This window comes from Salvelinus sp. IW2-2015, unplaced genomic scaffold (genome assembly GCF_002910315.2).
Source record: "Salvelinus sp. IW2-2015 unplaced genomic scaffold, ASM291031v2 Un_scaffold2514, whole genome shotgun sequence".
In the NCBI taxonomy this organism is placed as follows: Eukaryota; Metazoa; Chordata; class Actinopteri; order Salmoniformes; family Salmonidae; genus Salvelinus; species Salvelinus sp. IW2-2015.
The window spans coordinates 59696-70897 of NW_019943829.1; the positions used below are offsets into that span (position 1 = coordinate 59696).

The following is an 11202-nucleotide window of genomic DNA, read 5'->3' on the forward strand; positions in this document are numbered from 1 at the left end:
GAATTCTTGAGAAGGTAGTTGAAAAATATTATATTTTGGCGGTGATTTACGTTATAGGCCTCTTTGCTGGAATCGATGCTCTGGTACATTTTGCACATGTGTATGTGCGAACTTATCGATTATTGTTGTTTTCGCTGATAAAAACGCTTTAAGAAAATCTGAGAAATATGGTCCTGAAATCACAAGAACTGGGGTCTTTCCATTGCTATGCTTTGTCTATTTTTTATGAAATGGTTTTTATTGATGAGTAAATTGGTCATACACGTTGCTTCTATCTTAGTAATTCTTAGCGATTTGTGATGGTGGTGCAATTGTTATAAACTGGAATTTTACCTGAAATATGCACTTTTTTCTAACAAAAAAACTATCCTATACCATGAATATGGTTATCAGACTGTCATCTGAAGAGGTTTTTTCTGGTCTAGTGGATATCAAATATCTTTAGTTAGCCGAATTGGGTGATTAGCACCTGAAGGCAGTAAGAAACTTGCATGGAGTTAGAATAGTGGCTGTATTTTGCTAACGTGTTTAGCTAATAGATTTAACATATTTTGTCTTCCCTTGTTAAAAACATTTAAAAAATCTGAAATGGTGGCTTTTATTCACAAGATGATGTATCTTTCATCTGGTGTCTTGGACTTGGATTTTAATGATATTTAGATTGCTACTATCTACTTTTTGACAGCTATGCTAGGTATGTAATTAGTGTGTGGCGGTGCTGGAGGGGTGGCTCCCGGATCCGGTAGAGGCTCGTAGAAAGGTTAAGTGGTCCCGGTTCCGCCCCAGGAGCTTTTGATCTCCTCAAGAAGCGTTTACAATCCGCTCTAATCCTTGTTACTCCTGACGTCACTAAACATTCATTGTCGAGGGTTGACGCTTCAGAGCGTGGCGTGAGCCATTCTGTCCCAGCGCTCCATTCTGACTGATTAAGGGTCCATTCCTTGCGCTTTACTTTCCTATCGCCTGTTCGCCACAGAACGCAAACTATTGATGTGGGTAACCGCGAACTCGCTCGCCATCCTGCTTAGGCCATAGGCGAATGGCGACATGTGGTGGAGGGGGCGACCTTCCTTTTGTCGGTTGGGACTGACGCATAAGAACCTTGAGTTACATCCGTTCTGCCCAAACGACTTAATTGCACGTCAAGCTCGTTGGGCGTTGTTTTTCGCTCTTTCGGAGTTCGGTGAATTATCCTATCGCGCCCGGCAAATTAAGAACACAGCCTGATCCTGTATTCCCGTCTCTTAGTTCTTCTGTGGCTTTCTTACCGACCCCGGCGGATTCTCCCTGAGGGCTTTGTCGGGTTACTGTCTGGGAATTGAGAGACATGTAAAGCAAGCCACTCCACTCACACTGCGTCGCCGCGCGCTTGTCCTTAGTAGTAACCTTCTGTTCGCTTCCTGTCTCTACTCGTCTGGCTGTTCTTCAGTGGGCTCACTCTGCCAAGTTAGCTGGCCCACCCGGCGTTCGGGGTACGCTTGCTTCTATTCGCCAGCGGTTTTGGTGGCCTACTCAGGAGCGTGACCACGCGCCGTTTTCGTGCTGCTTGTTCGGACTTCGCGCCGACAAGTCAGGTAACTCTCTCCTGCCGTCGTCTTCAGACCGCTTCCCAATTTCCTTCTCGACCATGGTCTCACATCGCCTTAACTTTTATTACGGTCTGCCTTCGTCTGCGGGGAAGACTTGTTTGATTCTTACGGTTATCGCATAGGTTCTCTAAGGCGGCACATTTCATTCCCCTCGCGCTAAGCTTCTTCCTAATGGAGACGGCACAAATCATACATGAGAATGTTGTTCAGAATCATGGTCTTCCCGTTAGACGCCGTTTCAGACAGAGCCCGCAATTTCACGTCACAGTTTTGGCAGGGAGTTCTGTCGTTTGATTGCGTGCTTCCGTCAGTCTCTCGTCCGGTTTTCTCCCCAGTCTAACGGTCAAGCAGAAAGGGCCAATCAGTCGATTTGGTCGCATTATTTACGCAGCCATTTCTTTTCAAACCCTGCGTCTTGGGCAAGAACAGCTCCCCTGGGCAGAAATACGCTCACAACTCGTTTCCTTCGTCTGCTACCGGGCTATCTCCGTTTCAGAAGTAGTCTTGGGGTACCAGCCTCCTCTGTCTCGTCCCAGCTCGCCGAGTCCAGCGTTCCCTCCGCTCAGGGTTTTTGTCCAAAGTTTGTGAGCCACCTGGAGGAGGGTCAGGTCTGCACTTTTGCCTACAGGCGGCAGACTGTGAGGAGCCGCCAATAAACTTAAGGATTAAGAGTCCTAGGTATTGTCGCTGGGGTTTTTTTTCCCCTCCCAGGGGGAAGAAAGGGTGTGGGCCTTTCCACTCGTAACCTTTCCCCCTTACGACAGCTTCTCGGCAAGTTGACTCCGCCGTTCATTGGTTCCGTTCCGTGTCTCTCAGGTCTGTCAATCCTTTTGTCGCTGTGCGACTGCTTCTTCCGCGACATTCTTCGTTTCGCGTCCACCCTGTCTTCCATGTCTCCTGTGTCAAAGGCCTGTTTCTTTCGCGCCCCCGTTCGTCTTCCCTCCCCCCCCCCGTCCTGTCGAGGGCGCACCTATACAAGGTACGGAAGGATCATGGACATTGCGTTTCGGGACGTGGTCACCAGTACTTAGTGGATTGAGAGGTTCAGGTCCTGAGGAGAGGAGTTGGGTTCCATCTCGGACGTGCTGACCGTCGTTTGATTGATGATTTCCTTCGTTGCCGCCGGGTTCCTCCTTCGAGTGCGCCAGTGAGGGCGCTCGGTGAGTGGGACTGTCATGTTTTGTCTTTGATCATTCATGGTCTTGTCCCTGTGCTTCCCTTCTGCTGGTCTTATTAGGTTCTTTCCCTCTTCTATCCCTCTCTCTTTTCCCCTCCCTCTCTCCCTCTCTCGCTTCTCTCTCTCTATCGTTCCGTTTCCTGCTCCAGCTGCTTTCTCATTCTCCTAACTACTCTCATTTAAACTCTTTCACGACCTGTCCCTATTTTGCCCTTGTTTAGAGTCCCTATTTCTTCCCTCTGTTTTCTCGCTTCTTGTCCTTGTGGATTCTTGTTTGATGTTTTGCTGTTCTGTGTCCTTGTTCCGCCCTGTCGTGTTTTGCCTTCTCAGATGCCTGCCGTGTGCAGCAGGGTGTCTATGTCAGTCTACGCGCCTGTGCCTTCCTGAAGCGACCTGCAGTCTGTGGTGTCGCGTTCTCCAGTCGTTCCTCTCGTACTGGACGAGAGGATTCAGTTTCGTTTTGGATTTACCTTACGATATTATCCAGGAGTATCATTGTTTGTTTGAGACTGAAATAAAGCTCTGTTTCTATTAAGTCGTCTGTTTGGGTCCTCATTCACCAGGCATAACAGGGAGCTGATTATTGTGCACACTAAGGTACTTGACTTAGAAATAGAGCACACAGGATCATAAACAATTGAAATAAAGTTACATTAACTCAAGGAAACATGCTCGTTCCACCCTGTCCATCACTCTGAAGCCCCTCCCTTTCTTTGGTCAGCTGATTTCACAGAATAGGCCTGTATTTTCACCACCAGCAGTATTTACCCAGGCACTCCTTTAGCTTGACTTGGATCTTGGTTCACAAATTGTACCCAAGACATTTGAAAAACAGGAATATGTGCCTAGACTGATATTATGTCATGGTAGTTTATAGATGCATGCGATAAACGTAAGCATGGTCATTTGATATGCATCTGTTACTTTTGTCAAAATGTACATAAAATCCTTATGTTTTTTGAGAATGTGCTAACCACAAAACTTTCGTTTTTTTGTTGTTGGCCTTTGTAGTTTCAGTAGTAAATCATATATTTTTAATCACACGTTCTTATGTCACCACCTGTTACATGAAGTCTATACACTTCTTGCCCACACGCATTTAAACATGTCTGAACCTTGGTTGACTCACTAATAAAGCGTATTCCTTTTCAATATATTAATCATTATATGACCTCTATTGAGTCTCTCTTCTTTCTAAAATCAACTGACTTGGTGAGAAGTGAGGAGGGGTGTATAGTACTGGAGTTGGTGAGGTGGGAGGAGAATGCTGGGCTCTTCCACTATAAGACCTGCAACACACATCTTTCTTTTCGTCTTCTCTATTCCTCTGACTGCAGAACTGAAACAAACCATCTCCAGGAGCAATGTAAGTTAAAAGTGATGGAAAAGATGCTAAGATGTTTTATTTCTTAATTTAGTCCGAATTTTTATCGTGTGGGCATCCTTTGCTAGTGGTGGAGAGTTGACTCTAAAATAATTGATTCCTCAGCTAGTTGCCGTTGACTCCCGGTGTCAAGCTTCCATTCCACAAGGAATCCACTCAAAAGCTTCAGTATTTTTTGCAAAGGATAACACTGAGTAGTTGCCATAGGTTACTTCCGAGAACACAATGTCTCGCATCCACCAGGCAGTCAAAACCATGCATCCATCCATGCATCAGAAGCTGTATCTCGCAATGCTTTATTCACAAGTTAACTAAAGTAGGGCAGTCATTGAGTAGGCAATTCTTTAAGCAATAAACTGAACACAGAACACATACATCTTTCATAGAGAGAGATTTAGAAAGAACAGGAGAGCCAGCGAGGGAGAGCAGAGGAGAGAGAGGAGGGGCAGGCAGACAGACACTCGGAACCATGCGCACAGGCTATATCTTGGTAATCAGTATCTCGCAATGTCTTGTCTTGCAATAAATCTAAGTTTATTTGTCAATACCTCGTAAAGTCATCTCTGTTGTATTGAATAGGTTACCGTCCGGTTGAAATATTATTGATTATGTATGCTAAAAACAACCTGAGGATTGATTATAAAAAACGTTTGACATGTTTCTACGAACATTACGGATACTTTTTTGCATTTTTGCCTTTCAGGACCGGAACGAGCCTGTGGTTTTCTGAACATAACGCACAAACCTAATGGCGGTTTTTGGTTATAAAACTAATCTTTATCGAACGAAAATAACATTTATTGTGTAACTGGGAGTCTCGTGAGTGCAAACATCCGAAGATTATCAAAGGTAAGCGATTCATTTTATTGCTTTTCTGACTTTCGTGACCAAGCTAATTTGTGGCTAGCTGTTTTGTCTAGTGATTGATAAACTCACAAACGCTTGGATTGCTTTCGCTGTAAAGCATAAAATCTGACACAATAGGTGGATTAACAACAAGCTAAGCTGTGTTTTGGTATATTTCACTTGTGATTTCATGATTATAAATATTTTTAGTATTATTTTTGAATTTGGCGCTCTGCAATTCAGCGTTTGTTCAGGAAAATGATCCCGCTAAAGGGATCTGTGCGGCAAGAAGTTAAGGCTATGTGCCATCAAACAAAGTTTACTTCCCACAAACACAGGTGGGAGAAAGGGTACCTAAGTATGGTTCCCAATCAGAGACAACGATAGACAGCTGTCCCTGATTGAGAACCATACCCGGCCAAAACCTAGAAATAGAAAATCATAGAAACACAAAACATAGAATGCCCAGCCCAACTCACGCCCTGACCAAACCAAAACAGAGACATAAAAAGGATCTCTAAAGTCAGGGCGTGACAATTATAAGGCCTGCAGCAAAACATATGAACCTTAAGGTCCCCTTAATCAATAATGGGGAGGGTCTTTGGGACCCACCACCTACAAAATATCTTCACGCCTAGAATAAAAACCTCCAGACCTCTGCCATGCGAGTAAACTGAATGGAAAAAAATTCTGAATTACTGATGCCATTTTGGAAAATCTAATGCCGTGAGAATTGTCCTCTGGAATAACACACATGCTTGGATAATAATTACATAACCAACATCTGTAGTAATACTCATCCTGTCCGAATAGGGATATATAACACAGCAAATAATATCCTTATTGGCTTTGGCCTATAGCTTTGGGACACAACATGGGGAGTCTTTGTATTGGTTGGACTCACTGAGTTGTGTATCGTTCTGGTGTGTGGCGACAGAAAATAACCCTACCACGATTTAGCCGGCTTCAACAAACAACTCTATCCTACTTATCAGACGTAATGTGAAATGTGTCCCTCGCAATCAAATAAACAGTAGGAAGTCTTGCGTGGTCTAATGTCAAACTTAGAAAGTATAATGCGGTTCAGACAAAAGTTGGATTCAGACTGTTTATTTGATAATGAGAGACACATTTCACTTAATGTCTGGTAAGTATAGTTCCTAGAAATTATACATATGCCTTTGTTGACAGGATAATATTTTTTTTTTGGAATGAAGGCAGCTATATTGTGGTAACCCACCAGAAGGATTCACAACTCAGGGAGTCCAACCAATTCACAGACTCCAAAGTAGCCAGCAGATCCGACCCACTTGCTAACAGCTGCACTAGGGTAGGACAGCATTCCTGTGTAGATTAAGACACCGCAGAGCAGGCACGGGATATGGCTCGTAAAAACGTACCTCAATTCAGGGATGAGAATTATGTACTCAAAATTATCCCATTTGCCCAACTGTTACACAGATACTTTTTTATTTATTTTATTCAACCTTTATTTAACCAGACAAGTCAATTAAGAACAAATTCTTATTTACAATGACAATGATGGCCTAGCAAGAGGCAAAAGGCCTCCTGTGGGGACAGGGGCTGGGATTAAAAATAAAAATAAACTAATAGAAAGCCTATTTTGTTTGAATATAGAAGGTGATGTGTAGGAACTGTAGGAGTGAATGGATACAGGCTGGTAAAAACAGGAAACTAAGACATAATGGCCAAAGCCATTATAAAGGCTTAGTGTAAACTTAGAGTACATTGTCTATTGTCTAGGACAGGAAAATAAAGCAAGGCCATAAGTACATAGAATAGCTGGGAAAACCGAGGTCAGAGGGACATACAAAAGAGGGGGCCAGCCAAATGACCAACAGATGGACTATAGGCATAATACATATTTATATTAGGACACTGAGAAGGTCCTGGCACCATTGTAATCTAATCAGGAGCGGATACAGGCGTTATTGGGCATGACAGCAGGAAGCCTGAAAATGAAAGACAATGGTAACATATGACGTATGAGAAGTAACTTATGTGCGTATGTAATGGACTGATATACTGTATGTGTATAAAATCAGAGCCAGGGCTTAGGAAAGGTGGTCTTTCCGCGGACTGACACGGCTTGTGATACATTGTATTAAAAGCCTATGTTGATCTCACAAGTTCTTGTAAGAGTGTTATATTCTGAGACGATATCCACGACAGAACAAGAAGATTCACGTGCGCAGCCTTGACAGATCCCGTGGGATGATGCAGAACACTCTCTACACCAATTGGGAAGCATCATGCTCATGCCAGTCCTCTCTAGAATGCAAAATGTGTCTTCCTAGTAGGACTCCATTTCAACGTATATTGGGAGACGAGCATGAGTTGACTCCTTCAACGGGACTCAGAGTCGACTCCAAAAATCATGGAGTTGTCCACCCCTGTGCCAACTGGGTGCCCTTGGTAGCTTCTTCCCAGTAGACTCTTTGGGTTGTTATCTAGTAACAACATAGTCACTACCAATATTCCCTCTAAAGCTTACTACAAGCCGTTTTTCGTCTCAAAAGGGGCGGCTCCATGTAATACGCTCCAGTAATCAACATACTTTTTCACTACCTGAAAATATAGATGCATTATCATTCCTTCTGCAGCTGTGGGGGCAGTGCTGTCACATGGTTCCTTCATCTGATCTATAAGCTATATAGGCTATTCATCAAAAAATCCTATTTTACATTGATAACCAAATATAATCTCTTCGACTGTTCAAACAGTAAACCAAACAAAATTATATTTTGTTTAGAAGTAATAACTAGTCATTACAGTCTATTGTGAAATGTTAGAACCGGCTGTAGCTAACTAGCTAGCCACGTGCTTTATTCTCAGTGACCAAAATATGATAAAACTCTACTTTTAAAAGACCTTCGCTCGGTAATATTACTGATTATCACTCTTGAGACGCCGTAGCCAGTAAACTTCCTATTAATAATCTGAATTAATCTGATAACTCAATAAATCTATCATTCATTTTTCCCTTCATACCGAAAAGGTCTTAGTCATGCAATTTTACATCTAACTAAGTTGTTTGGTGCAGTATTTCTCAGGTGAAAAATGCTGCTGAACTTCAGCTTGTCTAAAGAAAAACATTTGTGTTTCAAAACGAACAAAAAGGTCACACAATTCCACCATAATATATACACAAACTGTTTTGAACTGTTTCGGATTGGGAAACATGTTTTACACCTTTAGGGGCAAAGTGTTCAGTTTGAGATTCAGCCTTAAAATGCTTTACCAAACTCCTAGAGTTTGTTGAGTTTTCACCGTTACTGAGATTGTTGATTAGTTTGATTCTTCCATATACAGTATAACATTCCTCAGTTGAAATGCCATGTTCTCTATCTACAGAGATAACTCACCTGTCAACCTTATCTTCCTTGGGTGAATTACACAACTAAAGACCATCATGGCATGCAAGTAAGTGTCAACAGATGTAATTGTTATTTCAAATGTTATTGAATGTTTACGATTATTGAGGGACACATTTAATAAATATTTGGGTATGGTTTCCTTGGCCTAGATTAAGCCTACTCCCAGAGTAAAAACATTCTCAATGAAGAATAGCTCAGGCTTAATCTGAATCAGGGAAACCAGCCCTTAGTCCACTTAAAACCCATTTAATCCTGTCGGTGACAATAGTGAGAAGACATTCTTCTTTTGTACGTTACAAGCTCTAGAAGTTAAAGTTAATAAGTCATATTATGCCTTATTAAGGTGTCCAGTATTATTCAGAGATGTTTCATATGATTTCTCAAAATGGTCACAAGATCAAGGAGTGCTTTTACAGATAATTTCCTTTGAAAATATAATATTTAAAGGACTACACTGAGTAAACCAAACATTAGGAAATCGTTCCTGATATTGAGTTACACCCCCCAATTACAGTCTCAATTCGTCGGACARGGACTCTACAAGGTGTSGAAAGCYTTCCACAGGYATGCTGGCCCATGTTGACTCCAATGCTTCCCACAGTAGGGTCAAATTGGCTGGAAGTCCCTTGGMTGGTGGARCAATCTTGATACACACGGGAAACTGTTGAGCGTGAAAACCCCAGAAGTGTTGCAGTACTTGACACATACCGGTGTGCCTTGCACCTACTACCACACCCCGTTTAAAGGCACTTACATATTTTGTCATACCAAGTCACCCTCTGAATGACACACATACACAATCCATGTCTCAATCGTCTCAAGTCTTAGAAAGCCTTCTTGAATTAACCTGTCTCCCCCTTCATCTACACTGATTAAAGTGGATTTAACAAGTGACATCAATCAGGGAACATACCTTTCAACCTGGATACACCTGGTCAGTCTATGTCATGGAAAGAGCAGGTGTTCTTAATGTTTTGTACACTCAGTGTAGTTTATATGTGCCTTCATTTTCCATACATTGAATCCATAATGCTTGTGGTATATGAAAGATTGTCTCAGATATCATATGATTCTAAATGTCATTTTATTCAAATCAGAACCAGTATTACATCTGTGAATTTATTTCACAGGNATACACAATCCATGTCTCAATCGTCTCAAGTCTTAGAAAGCCTTCTTGAATTAACCTGTCTCCCCCTTCATCTACACTGATTAAAGTGGATTTAACAAGTGACATCAATCAGGGAACATACCTTTCAACCTGGATWCACCTGGTCAGTCTATGTCATGGAAAGAYSAGGTGTTCTTAATGTTTTGTACACTCAGTGTAGTTTATATGTGCCTTCATTTTCCATACATTGAATCCATAATGCTTGTGGTATATGAAAGATTGTCTCAGATATCATATGATTCTAAATGTCATTTTATTCAAATCAGAACCAGTATTACATCTGTGAATTTATTTCACAGGACAAAATCCATTCCATTAAACATAAAAAATATKATATCAAAAAGTATCTGCATCCAAGCAGGGCCTCCTGCACGYTATCGTCTGGTAACAAAGAAACAGAGTCTAGACAAGGGTGATCAACTCAGAAAATTGACCTTTGAAGAGAGAGATCCCGCCAAGGTCAACAAAACCATACTGATAGTGGGAGAGACCGGAACAGGGAAATCAACTCTGGTCAATGCCATGGTCAACTACATCTTAGGTGTAGAGTACAAGAACMAAATCTGTTTTGAGATTGTCGAGGAGGAAAAAAAAAGTCAGWCTGAAAGTCAAACTACAGCGGTCACTGTTTATGAAGTGTTTGGATATGAGGGCCTGAGAGTCCCCTACTCTCTCACCATCATTGACACTCCTGGGTARGGAGACACCAGAGGGATCCAAGAAGACAAACTGATCGCTGAAAAACTGTATCAATTATTTAGATCTTCAGATGGGATTCACCAAATTGATGTTGTGGGTTTTGTGGTGAAGGCAACTGATAATCGACTCAGTGACAGACAGAAGTACATCTTCGATGCAGTTTTGTCTTTATTTGGCAAAGACATGGAGAAGAACATTGTAGCCCTCATAACACACTCAGATGGTGGGGAACCTACTTCTGCTCTGAAGTCCCTGGAAGTAGCAAAAGTCCCTGGTGCCAGAGATGAGAGGAATCAACCTGTTTATTTCCTTTTCAACAACCGTCAGCGTAATGCTTGTTGTGTAACAGAGAAACAGGCTAAGAAAGAAGCATCCGCCATGAGGACTGCACAGGAAACATCAAAAGATGGCATGAAGGAATTCACAGAGTTCCTTGGGGACATAATACCTCAAAACGTGAAGATGACAGAAGGAGTTCTGAGAGAGCGCAAACGACTGGAAGCGTGTATCATCAACTTACAGGAGAGAATTGAGATGATCGAGCTGAAGCAGAATGAGATCCAGCAGACTCAAAGAGACAAGGATATCCTACCGGCCAAGAGCAGACGCTCTTATCCCGAGCTGACTTACAAGTTAGAGTTGCATACATTGTAAATGACATTTTTCCTGATTGGAGAAGATGAAGGAGACAGAACAGAGAAGGTTCAGAAACTGGAGGAGATAAGAAGAGAGCTGAGGAGGAACGCACAAGGAAGGGATGAGTTACTTGAGAACTGGATTAAGTGGGGAGGTAAAGTACGTGATTTATTTCACTGAAACCGCTCATATAATACAGAGTAAAGAATGCCTGGATACAGTATTATTTTCAAAAGCTTGACCACGGCACCTACTTTCATCTACCTTACCATGTACTTTTAGTATATATTAACATATGTTTA

The 11202-nt window shown here is 42.1% G+C and overlaps 1 pseudogene; it reads left to right on the forward strand.

The window, feature by feature from the left end:
* Positions 1 to 10918, forward strand: part of LOC139025328 (uncharacterized) — a 12905-nt pseudogene extending 1987 nt beyond the window's left edge.
* The last annotated feature ends 284 nt before the right edge of the window (positions 10919 to 11202 follow it).